At 33.6% G+C, this 8,387-nt stretch overlaps 1 protein-coding gene across 1 annotated transcript in view; it reads left to right on the top strand.

Moving 5' to 3' along the window:
* The first annotated feature begins 3,776 nt into the window (after positions 1 to 3,776).
* LOC117107540 (tenascin-like) overlaps positions 3,777 to 8,387 on the top strand; it is a 67,047-nt gene continuing 62,436 nt past the window's right edge. The window contains exon 1 of the mRNA XM_033249243.1: positions 3,777 to 3,817. The gene's annotated coding sequence lies outside the window, so the exon portion shown is untranslated. The remainder of the gene's footprint in view (positions 3,818 to 8,387) is intronic.

The following is an 8,387-nucleotide window of genomic DNA, read 5'->3' as shown; positions in this document are numbered from 1 at the left end:
ATACTGTATTTAAGAGTAGTTAAGCATAGCTTAAGGTAGTTAGGGACGTCCTGGGTACGACATTAAACTCCATCCGGTCGAAGCGTCGGCGACTAAACTGACAACCCTCTCAAATGTCTTAGTGGCTGCTGAGGGGAGGATGTTTATGGTCACCCAGCAGCAAGACAAACCAATAGCTGAACAAAGGGCGGATGAGCTCCTCGGAGTCAACGGCCAACCATTAATTAGTTTAAGGAATAGGAGTAGTTTAGTCTCATTGTTATTGTTATTATGATTATTTTTATTTTATTTTATCAATTAATTAAATAGGCCTAGAACATGTTCTATGAATGCACATGATAGAGTATGCTATGAATTATCTATGGAAATACAGTAGGCCTCCTATGCCTACACAAATATCGTCGAGTTTCGACAAACTTACTGCTCGTACAATTTAATTTACACTTACCAAATTCAGTCTGAAGCATAATCAATTATTTATCACGCTCCAGGTCAGTTATACTATCATTTGAATTGTTAAAATGCTGTAATTAAATCCTGTGTTTTTTTCTGGTAGACCTTACACCGATTACACTCAGACAGACCATGTAGATACATCCATGTACAGATCTAACAGGTGATATATACAGAGCACTAACATTCAAGGGCTATCCAGCTTTTTTTTTGTAAAAGAGAGGGGAGGGGCACAATGTTGTTAAATAAGGCTAGTTTTACTAGTATCTTTGCTACTATACTGCTAATATATTATCTTAATAATATAATCAATTAAATGAAATAGGCATTTCATGTCTGTAAGTACTAGATGTAGGCACTAATTTAATAATGATATTCATATGCCATGCAGGATCGTGTTGGGTGGCACAGACGCGTAAAACAGGGATCAATGTGATATCTGTCTCTTATACACATCTAGATGTGTATAAGAGACAGCATATATATGTATATATATATATTGTCAAGTTTCTGCTAAGAACACAAATGTACATATATATTTACATATATATATACATATATTTATATATACATACATAATATATATTATATTATTATACTAATATATATTATATTATACATATAAATATATATATATATACATATATATATATATATAAATATATATCTAGGGAGAATACTGTATATCTATATACATATGTATATATTATATATATATACATATGTATATATATACATATATATTATATACATTTTAAGGAGTTTTACACAAAAGGCAACTCCTTGTGAACACTGGTTGCAAAGATATTTTGTCAACACCAGCCGCATGTGATAAATGCCTTGCAACATGGGTAAATGGTCAGTATCGACATATTTGGCTCCAATCCAGGTTCAAATCAAGTAAACAGAAACATGTGTAAATGAATAATTTGAGATGAATGAAGTCTCTACAATAAGTATGTATAGGGATAGGAATATATGCATTGAAACATGTCAAAGTTCAGAATGGCATTTCCGGTAATTTTTTTTTAGCAAACTGTTCTGTTACACCAAATAGAAACATGAATGTTCCTAACAAATTGAAACCATAACTAACTCTCTACTGTCAGTGGTTGTGGAGATATGAAGATTCTATGGCTATGACCTTCAAACATGCCAAAGGTATGAAACGGCTTTTCCGGTCGTATTTTAGTAAAATGTTCTATTACAGGAAATAAAAACATGAGTATTTCGAAAAAATTGGTACCAAAATTAACTCTCTACCACCAGTGGTTGTGGAGATAATAAGGACTCAATAACTATGAAATTTGAAACATGTTAAAGGTCAAAAACAGCATTTCCGGTCATTTTGACCCTGACATTTTGACCGTTCCCAAATTTTGAAAATGTGTTACCAAGCCAAAAATGATTCTTCGACCACCCTAAACCAATTTCTGAAGTCAAATTCTCTGGACCTCAAAGTGCATACAAAATCTGGTCTGGCTACTAGGATTATGAGGATAAGGCGAGAATGGAGATAAAAACGAGGATGAGTGAGGAAGATAATTTACAATATCCTTATCAATCATCGTCATCAGAGTATCCCCATCATCGTCATCAACAAATATTATTATTATTAATATTAATAATAATAATAATAATATAATGATAATAATGATGATGATGACAATAATAATAAAAAATAATAACAATAATAATCATAATAATTATTATTATTATTTATTATTATAGTCAAACTTATGCTCATTATCATCAACCTCATCATCCTAGTCATTATAATCATAATTATCATAATCGTCTTCTTCGTCATCAATCATTATCATCCTCCTAATTATAATCTACCTCATTATCTTCATTCTTCTTACCATTATCCCTATCCTCTTCATCCTTCTACCTCATCATCAACATCCTAATCATCCTCATCAGCATCTTTATCATGATTTATCTTTTTTAAGTAAACAGTATAATCAATATATAAAAAGTTTGTTTGTAGCTAGTCGATTTTATTAGAAATTTAATTAGAGGGTTGTTGATAAATCAGTGAAGGGAATTATCGAATATTAAAGCAAGCAATTCTAAAATGACTGGAAATTTTGTACAAACTTTAGTTTTAATTGCATAATAATTATACTTCAATAATGCACGAATATCGGTGACTTGTGTGTACGTTTCATGGTTATGGATTTGACCTATCACTGTGCACATTAATACCTTACCCTACCTTCGCCGACCGCCAGGTCGCACTGATGCCTGCACGTGCTCATTCCAGATGTTTCTATTCATCATACAATTTTGAAGCTCTTTCACATTTTTCATCCCTGTGTCTTGCTTAAGTATGTCTATGAAAGTGGTTTTCTTTCAACCTCTATTCTTATATCCATCCAGACGTTGCCATAGCACTGTGTGCAAGAAGTTGCATTCTTTTTTGCCTCACTTTTTCAGAGACGAGAGAGATGTTTTGATACAGTTGCTCGTTTGTTAGATGAGCCTTCCAAGAAACATTTACGGCCATGCGTAGCTTTTAGTCAGGGTCCATGTAGCTGATCCATAGAGCAATATTGACTCAACAGTGGCAAGGAAAAAGTGTACTTTGATTTTCCAGTCATACTTACACACTTAAAAACAAACTAATCTACGATCTACCTGCAAGTTAAGATATAAGGCAAGTATGTCTACAAATTTGATTTTAAATTGGTGTGATTTTGTTTTATAGTATTACAATGAACATCATATAGGCTAGCCTAGGCCCGGCCTTGGCCATGTCTAACCGCTTATAAAAATGTAGAAAAAAGACCCAAAACAAATTAGAATGAAGTTATCAACTAACTAGTGCATTAAAATTATTCATATACTTACTACTTACCTATATAAAATTAAAATGTATTGCTCACAAACGCCAATATTTTGATTTTAATACGCCTTTTCCACGAATCGGTAGACATCTTGAAGTGATGACAAACAGCCTAAGTCAGTGGTGCGTAACAAACAAAAATAAGATAAGTTTTGACAGACTAAACAAATTTTCAATTTTGTTTTATTCATACAGTACGTAGATATATTCTTTTAAAGAAAAAACTATGTTGACACGACCCTCCGTTAAGTATATATGATTTTTTGAGTAACATGATCTCCAAAAATATGACCGAAACGCTGTTATTTTTGTTGGTTACGCTTCACTGCTCAGCATTGTTTGTCATCGATCTACCGCAGCGTGAAAAAGGCCTATTATGTCAATTTCTACCAGGCGTTCAGATTCCCAACATCGAATATATAAATACCAGTATCATTTTTCTACAGAGCAGTTTGTTAACGGTTATTTACAGGATGTGTATAATCTCCATCTCTTAGGATGAAACTGAACAAGGTAAGACCAGTTTGATGTATTTTTTTATACACAGATACAAAATGTTACTATTTACTGAGGCATAGGTCTAGTATTGCTTTTCGGTCAATACCCTAACATACCCACTAGCCTAGTTTTGATGATAGAATTTTAATAAATTGAAAGAAGTTGAAATTGTATTGGAGGCTATATCTCCCGATACCATTGCATTGTCCGAGACATGGCTTAACAATGGAATAGCTCAGAAATATTCCCAAATTACTATACTATTTTTCATAAAGATCGGGAATCCAAAGGAGGTCGTGTTGCAATTGCAATTAAAGATCACCTTCAACCTACAATTATGCCTTATAATTCCAATGTTAATGCCAAAATTATTTTGGGTGTCAGTAATCTGTCAAGAGAGACATATCTTCTAATTGGAAGTTGTTATAGACACCCTCAGCAAATGAGGATGTGTCAGAAGAGATTTCCGCATCAAGTTATTAGGTTAGCAACAGTATTTATAAGTATGATTGTATCATTATCATTTTCTATTTTGATTTAAGTGCAGTTAATTGAAACGAGGTTAACAATAGCTTTTTCAATGTTTCTGCTCGTATTAAAATAGATAACTTTCATAATTTAGGCTTTCAGCAATTACTCAAAACTCTGACTCACTTATCCTCAGTTGCTTCTCATACCGGTTAAACTGGAAATATCTTGGATCCTTTGTTATGTACTGACCCTATTTTAGTTGACAAATGTTCTGTTGAGTACGGTACCTCTTTAAACAGGTCACTTGTCAATGCAGTTCTCGATATATATTAACATTTTTTCATTATACCAGAATCAGTTCACAATGTGATTATAAAACTTAAGAACTATAGTTCACCCTGGTTAGATTGTATGCAATCAAAACTGCTTAAACCCATCGTATATGTTATTTTCTATCTTTTAGTTGATTTTTAAAATATGATCCTTGGGAAAAGTCTCTTTATCCTAGAAGGTTGCATGTATTTATCAATTTATAAGAAATTTTGCGACAGAAGTGACATTAAAATGTACTGTGCTATGCACTTACCTCCATATTGTCCAAGACAATTGAACGTTTAATTTTTAATCATTTATACACCCTTTTTGAACACAACTCCATTTTATCATGTTATCAGTTTGGCTTTCGTAAAGGATATTCATGTCAGGCCTGTTGTCCTAGGTCTTGGCTAAGGTACTTGATGACCCTAAACCATTTGATATTTACTCTATATTTCTTGACTGGAGTAAAGAGTTCGACCACGTATCTCACAGTACCCTTATGCGTAAATCACACTAAGTCGACGTTTGTGAGCAAACATGGCATTGGATCAAAAGTTTTCTTTATTACCGCACCCAATATGTACGCTTTAACAGAGATGCGTCCCTGATTTTGTCCGAGTTCCTTCTGGTGTGCCACCAGATTCAATTTTAGGTCTTCTTTTGTTTCTGTTATTTATACAATGTCTCAATTATCACCAGGTACATCTATGTGTCTTTATGCTGACGACACCTTTTTTTTTTTTACAGATCATTTATAACCCCCACCCCATGATTCTTTTATACATATCTCGAAAAAAAAATGGATTGGAGTAACCAGAAAAAAAAAAGATTTTAAAAGAAGACAAATGCAAGGTTATGTGTATAACTAGACGCAATGTCATACACCCAAGCTATTTTATTAATAACTCTTTTTTATCATGTGTCTCTTCCCATAAATATCTTTGGGTCACTCTCTCCGCCAATTTGAAATGGCATAATCATATTCAAAACAATATTACCTCAAAAGCTTCAGAAACTCTTTACTTTATAAAACGTAAATGCAATCGCACCCGTTTTCTTTAGTTTTATTTAACTCACTCGTACGTAGAATGCTCCTCGGGATTCTGGAATCCACATCTTTAAACTAACATTTCACAAACTGAATCAATCAACTCTGGTAGATATCCCGACAACCCTCAGTATATTGAATATAAATACACACTTGATAACCTACTACCGTACTAAAAGCAATAGAACAAAATTTAATTTTTCTTTGCTTTATTTTCTTATACAAAATTAATAATGATATTAAAATTGATTCACTTAGGTATTCATTTAATACACGTTTACCTCATCCTACACTTACCACTTTTCACTCTTTTATCATATTCCAATCATCTGGAACAGACTTCCAATTGCTACGCGCTTATCCTCCCCCGTCTCTTCTTTTAAAACGGCCATCGACCACCTGCGTTACTCCACTTGCATCTTTTATTTACATTTTTGCTTATTTATGTCTTGCTTATTTATGAACTTATTCTTTTTTGCGTAGTTATTTATATATTTTTTATTAATCAAATAATTTTCTTCATTTATTTAATTATTTTTATTATTGATAATTACTGTATTAATAACGTTGGCCTATTGATTTTCTGCTTACTGAATATTTTTTTAATTACTGAATTGTTATGTTATTCTGATATGTAGTTTTTATAGGGACCTTCCCTTTGTTACCCCTCATTCTCTTATTTGATTTAAATAAAATTATGAATTATAAATTTTGTTTAATAATTTTTGCACAAAATATTTTAAATTCAATCAAAACATTTAAAATTGAGGATTTTAGATAGTAGAATAGACTGATGTACAGTAAAAGTTATTATACAAAGTCAAAGTTCATATATTTTTAAAATTATGACTGGTCATTACCTCCTGCCATTGAAGCGTCAAGAATGGAGGTTTGGGCCTATCCTTGTGTGTAGATATGCGGAAGATATGAATAGAACATGGCTATTTCCCGCGAAAGATATCTGATGCCCGCTATTGATGAAGTAATACACGACTTAAATGGTGCGACCGCCTTCAACAAGATTGATTTGAATCATGGGTATCATTACCTCTTATTTAATGGATCATCGCGATACATCAAACATTCTCGATCCACAAAGGCTTGTACAGGTTTAACAGAATAGGCTTTGAAATAAATGCAGCGGCAGAGAAGTTTCAAAATGTGATAGCGTCCACAATAGCTGATATTTAGAATGTAAATAACAGTAGTGATGACATAGTTGTGTATGACAAAGATATGGCGAGTCACAATGTAGCATCGGACAAAGAAATTCGAAAGTTTGAACTTAACTTTGAACAAAAAAAAAATGTGAATTTTACATGAATAACCTTGAATTATTTGGAATGGTGTGTGAAAATGGTATCACACCCGATCCCAACAAGGTCAAAGTATTCAGTGTGCAAAATCACCGGAGAGTGCGAGTGAATACCGTAGTCTGCTAGGCATGAGGAACTTTGTTTCTCGTTTCTTGTCAGGGTATGCAGAGTTAGTTGCACCTGTGTTAAAGCATAAAGAAAAACAAATGTTGTATTTGAGTGAGGAGAAGCTCAGCAGAAAGTGTTAGATGAGTTGAAAGTTCGATTAACAGACACTTATGTCTTATTCCGATTAAAATAATAATACCACAACTGTATTTGTTGATGCATGTCCACGTGCATTAGGTGCCGTGCTTAGTGGACGCAAGAACCTCACGTTGTTGCATATGGCAAAAACCTAGCCTGAAGTGGAAATGCGTTATTCGCAAATTGAACGCAAAGCTTTGGTGATTGCATGGATGGGAGTGTCGACATTTTTGTATGTATGTGCTTGGTTCACAATTGCCACAGATTATAAAAATCTGTTGACAATATTCATTAAGGCGAGATCAGAAGCATCGACCAGAATCGAGAATTGGAGACTTTGTTTGGAATGGAAAATCCTGCTGACTATGTGTCTAGATATGTAGAGGCAAATGATATTAATAACATTGATAAGCCGTTCAGTTGACCGTCAGGCTGTATCCATTTAATGCGTCTATGCCAATAGCATTATACCTCGATGATATAGTGAAAGTGACAAATACAGATAACGTCAAGCAGTCAAACAAGCTATACTGACACAGTCAGTGCATGGACTGATGACAAAGTGAAGAGTTTCGCTGCAATTCACGACGAATTAACACTTGTCAATGATATAATATTATGTGGTCATAGAATCGTTATTCCACAACCGCTTACAGATCGAGTTGTTGCATTAGCGCACGAGGGTCATCATGGTATCGTGAAAACTAAGTTTTTACTACGCGATAAGGTATGGTTTTCGAAAATGGTCATATTGTCTGAAAATACCGTCAAGAAATGTGTTGAGTGTCAGATTGCCACAGCTTCGAAACCAACTGAACGATTGGCGATTTTTTTTCCGTACGAAACATTTACATGAAACTCCACTCGGGCCGTCTCGACTGAATCGACCCGAAAATCTCATCAGAATTCAGGGGGTCAAAAGGTCATCCACAAATAAACGTCTACAAAACAACTAAAACAAAAAAACTTCTGAGAGAACGTCGCATGTCTAATTTTTGAAATACATTGATGTTACCATGCTAATACTAATGGAAAGGTCCACTGATTAATCTCAGATAAGAAAGTATAATACATACTCCAAGTATTGAAATACACGCCATCGTGTCGGGATTCAATATTTCGACATTAATTATGTCATCATCAGGAATGAAAAAAATATCCATATTAGCAAGCTTATATGCACTAG

This window comes from Anneissia japonica, unplaced genomic scaffold (genome assembly GCF_011630105.1).
Source record: "Anneissia japonica isolate Jap-2015-1 unplaced genomic scaffold, ASM1163010v1 scaffold287722_len911783_cov160, whole genome shotgun sequence".
NCBI lineage: Eukaryota > Metazoa > Echinodermata > Crinoidea > Comatulida > Comatulidae > Anneissia > Anneissia japonica.
This window is presented reverse-complemented; position numbering and strand designations above follow the sequence as displayed.